We start from the raw sequence: 15,772 nt of genomic DNA, 5'->3' as shown, positions 1-15,772 counted from the left end.
TCCAATATTTCCCCCTTAGCCATGTCATAGCCAATGTAGGAATTCAGATGATAGGGCCAGGGAGGTGGGTTTTCATTTCGCTTGACCTCTCCTTATGAGGGATGCAGAGCCCTCAGCCTTGGCAGAGCCTCCAGCTCCCAGGCCCTCCCGGGAACCTGTGTACAAAGGGAGAGAAACAAGGCACCTGTGTCAGGGTCAAGTCCAGGACAAGGCTTGATGGAGACACCATGGCCAGATGCAGGGGCTGTGGTGGGCTTGGGGAGAGAGACAGGCTTTGGGGAGCGGGAGGTGGGTAACCAAGGCGGTCTGAGAAGAAAAGCCTTCCCTTTGAAGAAGTGAGAGGGAGCCAGCCTCTGTAGGGCTGTCTAGGTCAGGACTTCATTAGGCAAGACATGCCACCTGGGTCACAGGCAGCCTCCATTCTTGTCACTCCCAGGGACCTCAGAGTCCTTGAACAAATGTCTCCTGGTTACGCACTGCAGGCCGGGAACCTGAGAGCACTGAATGTGTAGGTGGACAAAGTCAGATGTGGTCCCTGTCCCCAAGAGTCCTGTGAGCTAATGCAGGATTCAGGCCCTATCCAAACAGGCGCAGTAATCCCTGTGTAATCAAAAGCTGAGATATGTCACATGGAGAGGATCCTGACTAGGTGGATGGGGGAAGGAGGGACAGTCCCAGGAGACTTCTCTGAGGAAGTGACCTGGAACTGAGCAGTAGCTGGGTGCTAATTAGTGAAAGGAGTGGAGGAGAGACTTCCAGCAGTAGGCACTGGTCTCTCTGAGGCTCCCTGAGAGTGGCTGTGACACAGAAGACATTTGTCAGGCCGTACACTTAGGATCACCACCCAGGGAAAGGGAGAAAAGGAGAAGGAAGGCAGACAGAGAAAAGGCTGAACTCTGGTGTAGGCCCACTGAAGGCCTCAGCCAATCCTGGGGAGCCCCTTGGACCAGCCCTGAGCTGAATAAGGGTACTGGGCCTTTAGACACCATGCTGCCTGGTCACCAAGTACAGGACACTCTGAGAGGGTGTGAGCCATAGACAAGGTGGCTTTCTCCAGTCCAGGCAATTCTTGAAGAGGGTGGAGAGTGAGGGCTATCAGCCACCAGGTTGGGGTGGCTCATCATAGCATCCTCTGCGTGGTACAAAGGTCTCTTGTAGGAAGAAGCAATGGCAAAAGGCCATGGGCAGGGGGTGGAGGACCCCAGATCAATGGGCCTGGAGTGTGCAGCACTAGGGGCCAGCAGGATGTCACTTCAGAAGACAGGAGAAGACTCTGGCTCTCTGTGCAGCAAGGACAGAGAGCCCGGACTGTGGACAGCACTAAATGGTGCCCACTGTGGAGAAAGAAGCACGAGAAAGACTCCAATACTTCAGCAGCTTGTACTGTCCTGAGGGAGACCACATGGGCATGTGCGCACGTGTGCGTGCACACGCACACACACACGCGCGCGCGCGCCTCCAAGAAGCTAAACCAGGGAGATATGTCCTCAAGCATTTGGGAATTGGGTGAGTTGCTGTCTGTTCTCATCCTTGTCTATAATTCCTCTTGTCCTATCCCTCTTAAATCCATTCCAGATAGGCCAATCTGTGGAAACTGCTCTCACCAGAGACCAGATGACCTTCAGACTGCTAAATCCAGTTCTCAGCCCTCAGCTTCCATGACCTGTCATGCACGCGTCCCTGCACATACTGGGCTACTTCCTCTGCCCAGCACACCTGCCTCCTGGTTCCTGACCCTGTACTCCTGCTCCTCTTGCTACCTGGTGGGTCACTCTTCCTCAGCATCTCTCACTGGCTCCCTCCCCACCTCTTCAGGTTGGAGTCCCCGGGGTTCACTCCTGGGGCCTCTTTTCTTTTCCCTCCTCATTCTCCGCCTGGATGATCACATCCTTTCCTGTTGCTTTGAATTCCATCTATATGCTGATGACTCATCCATGTGTGTCTTCTGCAAGCTCACTCCCAAACTCCAGGCTCATATCAGTGGCGACTCTGTGCCACCATGTAGAAGTCTAATCAACCTCAGCAGGTCCTGAATTGACTCTGGATCTCCCTACTCTGCCAACCTTGCTTCCATCCCTGGTAGCTCCATCCTTCTGGTTACTCAGGTCATAAACCTTTGTGTGATGCTCGATTCCTTCCTTCTCATTGCCCGCTTTCAATTCCTCAGGAAATATGTTGGCTCTCTTCTCAAACTATATTCAGCAACCAATCACAGCTCAGCATCTCCACTGAGCCCATCCTCCACTGAGCCCTGGCCATCTCTCACCTTGACAACTGCAGAGCCTTTGAATGGGTCTCTGTGCTTCTGCCTTTGTCCCCTCCCCTTGGGCTCTGCTCCTAACACAGCATCCTGATCACGATTTTCTGCTTAGGACTTTAGTGGCTCCCCCTTTCACTCAGGGTAAAATGGTGAAGGTGTAGAATGGCCTGTGAGGCCCAATGTGACCTGCCCTGTTTCCACTCTGACCTTTCTTCTGTTGCCCTCCAATCATGTGTTCTGCTTCTGTGATGCAGGCCTCCTCATTGTTCCTCCTGCCCACCTCATGGCCTTTGTACCTCTGTTCACTCCTCCTGGTACTTTCTTCCCCTGATTTGCCTCTTGGACAAGGCTCCTGCCTTCTTTAAGATGTTCTCCCAGCCTCCCCTACTTATGGTCTTCTGTGATGATTAATCTTGATTGTCAACTAGATTAGATTGAGAGATGCCTAGGAAATTAGTAAAAGCACACTTCTGGATGTGGCTGAGTGAGTCATGGAGGTGTGAGTTTCTGGCTATAACTGGCCTCTGGCCGCTTCCTCTTTGGCTCACCCCCTGCTCTCTGCTTTGTTCCTCCTCGCCCTTCTGTCATGCTGTTCCTGCCTTGGACCCAGCCTATCATGGACTGAACCCTCTGAAACCATGAACAGAAACAAATTTCTCCTCCTTTAAGTTGCAGGTGTTGGATATTTTGTCCAGCAATACACTTATACTTACCTTGACCACCACACCTAGCACTGTGCTTTATCCCTCCCTCTCTTCTGCTGGCCTCTCTGATTATATTCACTTCTCCTTTTTTTCAAAGCGTTAATCACTTTTTAGCACTTTATTATGTTCTCAGTTGCTGTCTTTGCTGTACACTCCAGTGTCTCACTAGCAGTTTGGCTAAGTGGGTGTCTTCATTCACTGATGTAGCCCAGTGCCTAGAACATTGTCTGGCACATAGTAGGCGCTCAGTGAATGTTTGTTGGAGCTGATTATGTAGATCAGTGGTAGAGCCCTTGCCTGGCATGTGCGAGGCCCTGGTTTCCACACTCAGTACCACAAAAATACAGTGAAATAAATGTTTGTTGAATGAGTGCTGAAATCCAGCCTGACCTGTTTATAACCTGTTCTCCCTTTGTGGCAAGCAGCCAAAAGTCAAGGTCTCCACCTCCTCTGGAGCATGGGCCTCGGTAACTAGATTTTTAAGTGTTATTATGGCAAAATACGCATAACATGAAATTTACCTTTGCACTATTTTTAGGCATGCAATTCATTGGCAGTAAGTACATACCCAAAATGGCATAACTGTCACTGCTACCCTTTCAGAAATTTTTATCTTCACAAAACTCTGTCCGCATTAAACGCTATCTCCCCATTCCCCCTCGCCCCAGCCCAGTAGCCTCTACTCTACTTCCTGTCTGGATTTTCCTGCTCTAGGGAGACTCACTTCTAATGAATAAAGTACCACAAAGCACAGGCTGTCACTTCCAGTGTTAGGCTGTAAAAGAAGGTAGCTTCTGCCATGCTGTGCTCTGAGGGAAACCAGCTTCCTTCCTTCCTAGGAGCTGCCCTGTGAAAGGCCCACAGCACCAGGCACAGCAACCCTGGTGAGGGCCTGAGCACTGTCAGCAGCCTCCTGAGTGAGTGTGGAAGCCACTCCTCTGGAAATGGGACTTCAGGCCCAGCTGACCCCCGAGTGTGGCCTGGTAAGAGATGCTGAGCCAGAGGACCCGGCTGGCCTGCAGAAATGACATGATACGTCTTTGCTGTTGTAAGTCTAGATTGTGGGTACTTTACACAGTAATGGATAAAGACTATGCCTTTGTTCCTTGAATTTAGTTAAAGTACAGGATTCCAAGGCTCAGGCTCCTTCTTCCTCAATGGCCTGGCTGCCTTCTAATGTGAGGGTATATCTGAGCTGCATCGTACCCGCTTTGTTTTTGTACTAACATCATTCTGGACTCATGGAGCACTTGAAGTATCTTTGCTCCCTTCCATAGGAGGGTTATTTACCCTTGGACTAATCTTTCACCGAGGCCAGAGAACAGAGAATGGAGGGACCCACATGCTGTCCTCCTAGGTGGACCTGCTGCCTCCCGTCTCTTCTCTGGGTGCATGGTGGTGTTGGGATTCAGCAGGGCTCAGGGGCCATGTGTCAATCAGCACTTTACATGGGCCCAAGGAGATGTTGACTGTACCTGACAAAGAATGGGGGCACTGTTGGGGTGTGGTTGCCTAAGAAGACGTCTCTCACCTTGCTTTTTAGCCACCACTAGAATCCAGATCCCATCAGGGCACAGATGCCCCTCCTGCCTGCCCAGTAGGGAAGAGAGAGCCCAGCTATCTCTCTGGATTCTCCTTGTCTTCAGCGCTATGGGTTCTATCTCCTCCACCCCCAGGTGTGGTAGACATATGTCACAGGGCCCTTCCTTGGGGAAGATGTGGCAAATCCCCAGCACTATCTTATATAGTAATACTGGCTTTTATTTGTCCCCAGACAACCTCTTTCAAACTTTGGAGTGCTGGGGGGGGGGACCTATGGTGACTGATGACCCCAAAGTAGGGGTCTTTCATCTAACAGAAGCCCTTTGACCTCTGGGCTTTCCCTGAATCTTTGCCTGTTCTATCGATGGCTACCCCGATAGTTAACATCTTTCTAATTATAAAAATAAACATTTTTGTTTTGGTAGATCTTTAAATAATTGAGGGTTGTGTGAACCATGAAAATGAATGTTGATGTCTCTCTTAGGGGAGATGATAAGAATTTCATGCATTGTGCATCTAGGTAGAGACACATAAAGAAGGATTTTCCATGAGGTAAGATCACTGAGAGGGCGAAGTGCCATGGCTGGCTCTTCTTTTGCACTTCTGTGCCCAAAGGGTCTACATCCCATTTCTGGCTGTGCCACATCTCTCTCTAGCTGGGTGATCTCTAGCAAACCATGGACCTGCCCTGAGCTCTACTAGGCTGGTTTGATGAAGACCAAATGATGGAAGTGAACCATGAAGCACACTGAGTACTCCATTAATAAAAACACACCCCAAACCCAACTCATGGTCAACCCATAAACCTGATCCTCTTCAGAATGGCCATCCCAGTGTTAGCCCATTCTTTACCCAGAGCCCAGGTGCCATCTTTGACACCTCTTCACTTCTTGTCATTTGTAGTCAATGCACCTGTTATGTTGCGTTCATTGTCTGGCTGTATATTTGTCTCTTCAGATCTCTTTCTAAGACCCACTGTGCCCACACGGATTTTGGAAGTCTGAAACATTGCTCATGGGAATGTCAAATGGCAGCTCCCCAGCAAGTTAAACACAGAGTTACCATGAGACCCAACAACCCCACTGTTAGGGATGCACTCAGAAGTATTGAAAATAAGCCAGATGCACATATTCTTAGACACTCATTCACAATAGGCAAAAAGTGAAAGCAATTGAAACATTCACCTGCCAATGGATAAGCAAAATTTGGCTTTTCCCTATAATGGAATATTACTCAGCCATAACAAGGAATTAAGTACTGATGCATATTACAACATAGATGAACCCTGGAAATGCTACACCAAGTGAAAGAAGCCAGACACAAAAGATCACATATTGTGATTCCATTTGGATGAAATACTCAGAATAGGCAAATCTCCAGAGACAGAAGTAGATCTGCCAGGACCCAGAGGAAGGGCAATGTAGAGAGACGGTCTAATGGACTGCTGTTTGGGGTGGTGAAAAAGTCCTGAGACTAGATAGTGTGATGGTTGCACAGAATTGTGAACATAGTTAATGCCATTGCACTGTAAACCTTAAAATAGTTGATACTGAAACCTTTATTTTATATGCATTTGCCATGATAAAGATTGTATTGTTTCTTTGAAATTCAAATTTAACTGGACACCCTGTATTTTATTGGGCAACCCTGACCCTGAGCACTCCAGAGTTCACATAGTTGTTTGTTAAAGCTCTGAGGTCATCTGTCAGGGGCATCTGGATGGGGTCCCTGTTTCCTGGAGGTGCCCCAATCCAAGGCGGGCTGTTTCCTTCTACCCACACCTCTATTTACCTACACCGTGGACGGTGGGAAGGTGACTCCAGAGCCACTGCTCAGCTCTTACTCTTTGGTATTCACCTTCTGGTCAGCAATGACCTTGCTTCCCAGTCCTCTGGGCTTCACCTACAGGGGAACCCCAATATTTCTGCACACTTCATGCATGTCTTTTGGATGAGTTAAACAGTTCATCTTGGTGCAAGGGCTTGGGGGAGATATTGAATTTCTAGAAGCTATGGCCCTTCTTTCTACATCTTAGATCTCCCTTCAGATGTTCAGTAATGGACTCCTATGTCCTGGAGTTGCCTAATCCGGGCAATCAGCTCTGGCTGTGTTGATGCAGGTCAGAGCTGTTTCTCCTCCATCCTGGTCTTTAATATAAACCATATCCTTCTCACCAGGGCTACTCCAATGGCAGTTTGATTCAACTGCACAAATTAAAGTGATGCCACCAAAGGTATTAATGGTTTTAGCAGAATCAACATGGAGAGCATCGTGAGCTCCCTGTTTAATATGAAGAGTACTGAGTGCAGTGCGGCACTGCCCTTCCAGCCAGGCCTGCCCTGAATACCGAAGAGTCACAGTGCGGGCAGAGGAGGAGGGAGGAGCCCAGAGCTGCCACTCAAGCACTGCTGCTCAGCTCGTCTGCAGCCCTGTGGGGCTGTGGGAGAGAAGGTAAAGGTCAGGAACTCTCAGCAAATATTTGGAGGGCTGTTCCCACGCCCAGTGGTGGTTTGGACACAAGGTAATCCTATCCTGGAAGGGGCCCAGTAATCCCTGAGCAAATGCCTGGCCTAACTGGTAACTCTATGGCTGAGCCAGCCCATCTCCCCAGGGACAGTTAAGAAAGGAGAAAGTGAACCTAGCACCCAAGTGCAGGTTCCAATGGGAGCAGAGGAAGCTCCAAGAAAGAGCACAGCTTTTGTGTATGATCTGTTGCACGCAGGTGTATGAAATTTTGTTATCTATAAAACTGTTTATGGAGCAATACACTTGCATACCAGGGTCTGAGATGGGGATGAAGCTTCAGAGATGAAAGATATGGTGTTAGGAGACTAGATCTGGTCGGAAGCCAGGCTGCAAGCTCCTGAGGACAGCTGGCATCCCTGAGCTCGCTCGCTACTGGATCCCCAGCAGTTAAAATGATGAATGAATGAGTAACTGCAATTCAGTGGAGTCGGTTGACTCAAGGATGGACTTAAGTCAGAGAGCTGAGCAAGAGGCTCGGGAAGGGAAGAGCCAGGCAGGAGGAACAGCGTGTGCAAAGACATGATGGTGAGGCTTGGATTGGGCAAGAGCTTGGATTCTTTCAGGAAGCCCTTGGAGGATTCTAAGTATCCAACCAACATGATCTGATTTGCATTTTAGATCATCTATATGGAGAATGCCTTTGTTCATTCTACTTCTTAACACATTTCATAAACAAGCCCTGCTGTACACGAGCGCTGCGCTGGGTCTAGACAGGCCCCATCCAGAGGAAACACAATGTGAGCTGTATATGTAATTTTATGTTTTATATAATATAGTTTAATAATGCATTCTATTTAATAGTATATTTAATTTAATAACATTTTATTTAATCCAATATACTTTATTTAATAATTTATTTGGTCATTACATCTGAAATATGATATATTTTACTCTTTGTTTGTTTGAAGTCTTTGAAATCTGGAGTTTTACTTGTACAGCACATCTCCATGTGTCCTTGGCACATTTCAAGTGTTCAGTGTCTCCGAGACAAGCCGCTGCCATACTGAATGGTGTACGGGGTACCAAACGTGTGGCCAAGGTGAGTGGGGTTTCTGTGTCACTGAGCTTAGAGCCCAGCAAAGAAGACTCAGGATTAAGCTAGCAAACAAAACAGTGGGTTGGAGTTAGCATGACTGAGGGGCAGAAGGGAGGTTCGTGCCCCTCAAGGAGCATGAGAGACCTCATTTAGGTTTGAGTTCTCACAGGTGAATGGGGTCAGGGAAGTGAAGGGGATGAGCACTCCTGGCAGGCACAATGACTGTGTGAAGGGCCAGCAGCTACACTTGGTGAGTGGCCCTTGGCTCAGCGAGGAGCAGTTTAAAATGAGCTTTCAGGGACAGCAAGGCCAGATGGGGCAGGACGGTAGCCACTGTGGGCATTTATTGGAAGAGCAATGGGAAACCACTTGAGGGTTCTAAGTAGGCAGCAACCTTGGTCAGATCATAACACACCTGTTGCTGAGGGTAGAAGGGGGCAGGACTGAGCTGCCCAGCTGTTTTCTCCTGCAGTAGCTGTAGCAGGAGACATGGTGTAGATGAGGCTGTCGGCAGTGGAAATGGGGTGAAGAAATGAGGTAGATGAATGCAAGAGACAGGCAGAAGCTAGAACCAATAGGACTGGATTGGAGGTGTATGTGTGTGTGTGTTTATGGGTAGTGTTGTGGGTTGACAGAACACAGGCAATAATGGATGGATCAGGATTTTGATGCTGCTTCTGAGATGGGCAATGTGTCCCCCCAGGGGCAACTGGCAATACCAGGAGACATTTTGACTGTCACAACTTGGGGAAAGGGTACTCCTGGCATCTCATGAGTAGAGGCCACAGATGCTGCTAACATGGCGCATGGCACAGCAACAAAGATTTATCCAGCCAGAAACATCAGCAGTACTGAGGTTGAAGAACCCAGATCCAGAGAGATGCCATAGAGTCTTGCAGTGAGCCCTGAGATGCCCTGGCATTTAAGGTAAAATGGGTAGGTAAGAAAGGAAGGACTGATCAATGAGGTAGGAGGAAATGCAGAGGAGCCAGGGAGAAGACAAGAGCAACCGAGCCACAGTAGCTCCAGTCAGGAGGCTATGAGTTTAGGGATCGGGAACTGTTATACTGCTGCATCTTTCCAGCTCAGACCTTTTCCATTTTCACTGTCCTTCTCCAAGCCTGAGCTATGCACACCCCAAATTTCAAGCACCTGGGATATAGAATTCCACATGAATGGGAAGAGCACAGGCTCTGTATTTGCTAGCCATGTTTGCTTGGGGGAGCAGCTCAGTCCCCTGGAGTCTCAGTTTCTTCACCTGGAAAATGGGTTTATGGCATGATCAAGAGAGATGATAACTTTGGCACACAATAAGTACTTAACTGGTGGCACTGATTTTTCTTTCATTTATCATATTCTAGCAAGGCTTGATTATAAATTATTCTTAGATTTTTTTTTCCTACTCTCATCTGAGCAAAAATCCTGCTGAAAACAGGACTGGGTTTGGAATAAAGTCCCTGGCTATCCCTTACCTTACAATTAAAGTCTGGGTGGTTGTCGTGTGGCTTGTTTTTGAAAAACACACACTCTTTCTTCCTTTCTCCTCCTTACTTTCTCCACCCTGGCTTTTTCTCTCACCTCATTAAGGTCCTGTGCATTAATGCTGACCTGATTGGCAAGCCCCAGCCATGGGTGATGGGAGTTGGCAAGTCACTTATCCGACTAGGAAGTTAGAAAAGCGTAACTGACTGAAAACCCTTTGAGATCCATGGGATACTGGATCTTTGTGCACTTACTTACTATTACTCAGCACTGGAGAATAAACTTGAGCCATACTTTACCCAGCCTCCAGGGGTCTGGGTGTGATGAGGATTTGGCAAGATACTCCAAAAGTTTATTTTCTTTGAAGTCTCCTGGTTCCTCTGAAACATTTAATACATTTAAGTTCTAATCCATAATATATCACTTTCCATTTCAATATAGTATGATTATGCATCATCATCTAGTTGAGTTCTGTAATCTACCCTCCCCATCAGTTTTTCAAGACTCTGGGTCACACTACCTTAGAACTCCTGGAGAAAGAAGGAGCTTGGTTTCAGACCAGATCCAACACCTGAACACTCTCCTTGGGCACCAGGAACCCCTCGAGCATTTGACAAATTCCTAATGATGTAGGGGATCCTGAGCAGGTAAAGGTGATCAAGCATGGAGACCATCATTCTGTAGTAAAGGACTCTCCTGGGAAATGGGCAGATTCCTGAATTCTCTACAGTTTTGAAGAGAATTTTGATTTTATTTTTCCAGTTTATAAGATTTTTCTAAGCAGACCCTTGGTAGCAGAAAATATTTCCAACCTATCTGGGGGCTCTGTTGAAGATGGTGGGTGTCAGGAATGCTTGGCAGTGGCGTGGTCCTCACAGTTGGGAGGCATTTGTTTGTTCAATGCAAAGCCACCCATGCTAGACACCCTCTGCCTTAGCAGACGTGGCCAAGCAAAGAGCTGTCACAGCCTCCCGTGAATGATGCCAGGAGAAACAGAATGTCAAAGACAATGTCCTATTCTTTGTCACTTGAGAAAGAAGTTACCCGAAGATGTGCAAGGATGGATGATGGCACTGACTCTTTGAGGAGATTGCAATCGGGATGAACGCACCCTGGAAGGAATAGGCTGTCTGCTTATTCTTTGCTCATCAGAACAAAATGGCTCTGAATTTACATAATTAAAATGCTGGTGTCTCTTCAGATCATAACAATAGGTAATTAACATTGTTACTTGTCAGCTGGGAAATACCTCGCGAGGAGGCGCTCAGAGCCCAGACGGTTTATTTCGGGCCACATCTCTCCGACAATCAGGGCTAATTGAATCACCCCCAACTCATCGGAAATGAATGAAAGAACGTTGAGTATCGCCAGCCTGGTTCACAATCAACCCAGAAAGCCTACTTGCTCAAACAAGCCTGCCCTGGATCAGAACCCCAACCCTGCCTGGAGGATGGCAGCCTGACAGTCTAATTTAGAAGCGTTGCTTAAAATCTTAATCAGTCCGTTGAAATTAACAGAGGCGAGTTTTGACACCATGTTTGTTGTTTATGGTTATCATTTTTAATAAATGTTAAAGTGTTTTTACAGGTGTGGAAAAAGGCACATGCCTGGGACACAGCTCTCTTAGGTCTGTATGCTGTAGCAAGAAAAGAAAAATGTCATTGTCGAGAATGAAGACGTAACGTATTCATCAGAGGTTGCTGCCTTTTATTTTGAGGTTCCCTGAAAGCTATCTGCACTCCTAAGCCCGAGTCCATCTTCCCTGCACAAGTGATATCTTGATTGACACATCTCCAAATAAGCTTCTGAATAGCTTTCCGTATTAGCCTCAGAATAATTCAGATGTCAAATTACGGCTCGCAGACTCTCTGACTCCTTGAGAGCCCCAGAATGAATTTTTTAAATATTTGGGAGAAAATATTAAATTTTGTTCAGGTTGGGTCAAAGTTCATATCACTTGGTAATAAAAGAGCCACACAGGGTGTTTGCCCAGGGTGGGCTGCGTTGATTTTATTTTGTGCAACAGCTGCAGGTCTGGCTGACCCTTGGTGGGCAGTTTGGAGTTTGCTTCCTTTGCCTGCAGCTTTCGGCATCTTTGCAGTTTGCCGTGGGTTTCCTTTGGACAGAAAAAGGAACGAGAAAAAGAAAGAAGGGGGGAAAATGCAATGGATTTTTCTCTCTGTGCAGGACTCCTGGCTGATGTCATCTCTAAATATGCAGCTTTAATTGCTCCTCTCTACAGCAGCAAGGGAAAAGGAGATCTTCGTTTCTTGTTTTCAGCACCATTGAAACTGCGCTGCTGATTCAGCCTGAATTCCCGTCTTGCAAGCTCCACAGAAGCATCCCTTGCCGGCAAGAAGGCAAAGCAACGCTTCCCGGGTTCATAATGACCATTTTTCATAATATTTGTTGGGTGTTCTGTAATGGGCGGCTGAGAAAACTCTCATTATTGCCAGCTGTTGGTGTAGCTGTAAATATTTAACCAAGAATGCTACCTGCTTTGTGGAAAGACTTGATAATTACACCTGCTTCTCTCCATAATTACATATTGTTGTAAAATTCTATGATAATGACACAACTGTGTCTTGCTTTTGCAAGGGGTAAGTTTATACCAAGTGTGGCACCTGAATTTCCATAAGCAATTAGCCTACACATTTACATCCCTGTGTTTTCCTGTGATTTTATTGAAATGAAAGATAATGAATTAAATCCAATTATAGCAGGAAGACATCTAGGAACTTGATGTTGGTTTTTGAACTGCTGCTCCACTTCATAAGAAAAGCCAGGAGGAGCACGAAGCTGCTGCTCCATACAGTAGAAGCATTCTGATAAATTAGAATTATCAGTCTGATTGAAGGGTCCCTGATCAACAGCCCTTATTGGAGACTGAGGTTCCTTTGACAAAAATGCTCCTCTCCAGGCTGCTTATGTCTAGTCCAGTGAATGTGCAGTACTGCTCATTGTATATAGCCTGATTCTTGGTGGAACATCTCTATTAAAAAATAAGCTTCCCTAGATGCCATAATAAAGCCCAGAACAATTATCCATCCTCCTCAGGGTTTGTTGTGGAGGGCAGGACGTAAACCTCTGGAATTCTGGAAATAGGAGACAAATTATATCCTTATTCTAATATTATAAAACGTAAGCATTCCTATTCTTTTGGAAATCGTAGCTCTTCAGGAGATGGTGACAGAGGTAGCCTCTCTCTGGGCTACCTCAAGGTTTATCTGCTTTAACCAGGAGACTGTTCAAAAGATACAGGGCCCAGGTGCTTGCAAAATGACAGGAAGCAAACCAAACAAGTGGCGTGATAGTATAGACTAGCAAAATGAATACATCTCTGCGACTTTATTGTTTTCTTTTCTGCTTTGCTCCCTTGCAATCTTTTCTCTCCAAGTCCCCTTCTCCCTCTCTATAAATGCAAAAATCTTAAAATGTCAAGTGGAAGGAAGTGACCCATCCTTTAATGGAGGGATGATTAGGCACTGATTTCCATATCACTTTAAACACAAACACAATTCCCACGTTACAGGCTTTCCAGAACAGGTTTAAATCTGATGATAAATTTACTTATTTGTTTAGTGGTCATGACTATTCCTACTAACATTTTTAGCAAATACGTGGGTGATGGCATGATGTCATTACACCAAATAGAAAGAGGAGCCGGGCCTGGAGTTTGCTCATCAGTGACAGCCAGGTTGCCCAAGGACCAGGGACTGATAAGTTGTCCTGTCCAGGCCTGCTGGGGAACTACGCTCTTCGATTTCCTCTCAGTGGCTGGGCTGGAGTGTGGCTGCCTAATGGTTTGCTGTCGATACAGTAAAAATGCTAACCCATCTTTACATCTAATCCATTCTAAGAGGGCTCTTTACATAAATGGCCTCTTCCATTTCTTCATTTTCAGAAAAGGCAATCAAATAAGATTGAACCGTATGGGCTGCTGTACAGTGCTTTTGTAAGTGTGTGTGTGTTTAAAAACAGTACAGTGATTAATTTTGAGACGCAGCATTTTGTGTTGTCTTTGACTATTTTCTTCCTCACCATTCTTTAAAGGGCTCTGAAAAATCAATGCAATGCTTCACTACCATTCATCTTTATATAGTAATAAATTAAGTGGGAGGTATTGATATTTTTGACTGAGCTTTTAAAATTTACATACTAATGACAATTATACCCTGGTGACCGTTGATTCTTGCTGGTGTTTACTGTTTGGGACTTGAGGAAGAGTCTTGCCTGTTTGCTCAGAGGTTTCTGAGTGTCACAGATCCCAGGACAGTGGAACAGAACCTCAATCCCAAGCAGGTGTCAGGGAGGCCCCTGGGTTGCATCACATGTTAACCCTTTAGGTGCTGAGTCAAACGATGGGGAGGAAGTATTGGGAAAGGGCTGGGGCAGTGGGCAGCAGAAGGCTTGGTGGTGGGGTGGGGGTTCTTTACCAACTGGTACCAAAGCAGTCCAATATTTAACATCGATGCAGACTGGGTAGATTTTAGGTTTGGAGAGGAGCCTCCTTTCTGAGCCCCCTTCTGTGCAAATTTAAGAATCTAGAGAAAGTTGTAGACGTATTGTGTGCCCTTCCTATTCCTTAAGAAAAGATAAATGAGATTTTTGAAACCTTAATTAACACTTGATTATCCTGGCTTCCAAACTATTTCTGGTAAACTGAGTTTGGGCAGAAATGGAGACAACCGCCACCTGCTCCACTCTTGCCTTCTCCCTCCCGCAAGATGGGGAAGGGCATCTTCTCGGTATAAAGCGTGTGCTTATTCTAGCACTCAGATGAAGCCCTAGCAGGGAGGAAATTAACAGGGCGAGGCCTGGGACACTGTATCATTTGATTTTCCAAAACTGAGTCCCTACAGGCAATCGGGTGCCACCCACAGGTAGATGATCACAGAAAATACCAACAAAGTGGTAAAAAGCCCTCAACTCCACATACAAAATTATTCTAGGGACAGGGACACCCAGGAAGCGAACAGCAGTTTATTCACAGAGATTAATTTGTCAGTAATATTGATTGTCTGGGCCCTGTTTCATTCTATTTAAGATTCCACAAGGCATAGATAGCAGCAACTCAGGCATGATTTGTCCCTCTAGAATTTCCAGGATGTGGAGGAGACAAGCAGAGAAGGCACCTAGCCGAGTTCTGTCGAACTAGATATTGCCAGGCCAATCCCGGGGGCAAGGTGCATGGGTTTTGTTTACATTTTGTGAAGGCAGCAATAAATTGTTTGTTTACATACAGGGTATTTTTTTTCCTCTTTTTATTCCCCCTCTCCCCAAAGCAGGTCACTCAGCGATCTGGTCCATATATATAAAGAAGCCAATGGAGTTTCCCATGATTCAACCCTGAAATCATTAGACAGGATTACCCAAATATGAAGGCTGCTGAAAGTTGGACTTCTCCAATTTCCCACTGCACAGAGCTTGCTTGGTTACATCCCACTGTCCAGGAAGTGCCTGCGCGAGAGTGTCTGCCGAGAAAGGGCAGACCATCAGAGAGGTGTGCAGGGAAGCACACTTTCATCAGCCGATCGGCTTTTGAGATGGTTCGGGAGCCCAGAGCCCGATTGTATTACACATTGCCCTGAAATGCGCCTTGTTCAGTTTTCTCCACCTCCCCCTACTCCTTTCTTTTCTTTGAGTGTTTTCAAAATGAAAGAGTTTTTTCTTCCAAATTGCACTGGGAGGCAAATTCTTGAACGGTGTAATAGAAAATGTTAGACAATATTCCTTACCGGAGCTATTGACATTTTGGATAGTTGTGACACTTTGATTTTTCTCAAAACATATGGATCAAGCCTGGCTGCATTATTGGACAGGAAGTCCTGATGAAAGGCCTTCCTTTATCTTTCTTTGTATTTCCCCCCTCTGTTTGCTCATGGCTTTCTCTCTGAATATAATCGTGGTTTTCTTAAGCTGTCCGGGGAGTCGTTATTGCCTTACTAAATATTTCATGGTGCATAGCACACAGTATCTGCCAACTGCCTTTTATTTGTTGTCAAAAATAAAGGGTTCATCCTTCGGAGGGGGGAAAAGATAGCAGGCTTATTCTATTGTTTTTATTTTAAAGTTTCTCCTATGCACCAAATGCATAGGAGCCCCAGAAGCCTTGGAAGGGTATCTTTTATTTGCAGGGGACAAGACTGGCCACTTATTTATTTATTCGCGGCTTATTTATTTGCTGCGTGCTCTTTTCTATGATTCCCAGCACTTGTTTTC

The 15,772-nt window shown here is 46.2% G+C and overlaps 1 long non-coding RNA gene across 2 annotated transcripts in view; it reads right to left on the bottom strand.

Moving 5' to 3' along the window:
• The window catches only part of LOC101699098 (uncharacterized), a 104,051-nt gene that overhangs the window by 68,731 nt on the left and 19,548 nt on the right, over positions 1-15,772 (bottom strand). Inside the window, exon 3 of one of the 2 annotated variants that reach the window (XR_205390.4) lies at positions 14,886-15,024. The exons of the other annotated variant lie outside the window; for it this stretch is intronic. This is a non-coding gene — a long non-coding RNA (uncharacterized LOC101699098). Of the gene's footprint in view, positions 1-14,885; positions 15,025-15,772 lie in introns of those variants that run through there. 2 annotated transcript variants of the gene reach the window in all.

This window comes from Heterocephalus glaber, unplaced genomic scaffold (genome assembly GCF_053883595.1).
Source record: "Heterocephalus glaber isolate CG9 unplaced genomic scaffold, H.glaber_assembly_v1.0 deba00000071, whole genome shotgun sequence".
NCBI classification, from domain to species: domain Eukaryota; kingdom Metazoa; phylum Chordata; class Mammalia; order Rodentia; family Bathyergidae; genus Heterocephalus; species Heterocephalus glaber.
Note: the sequence above shows the minus strand (reverse complement) of the source record. Positions and strands in the feature narration are given on the sequence as shown.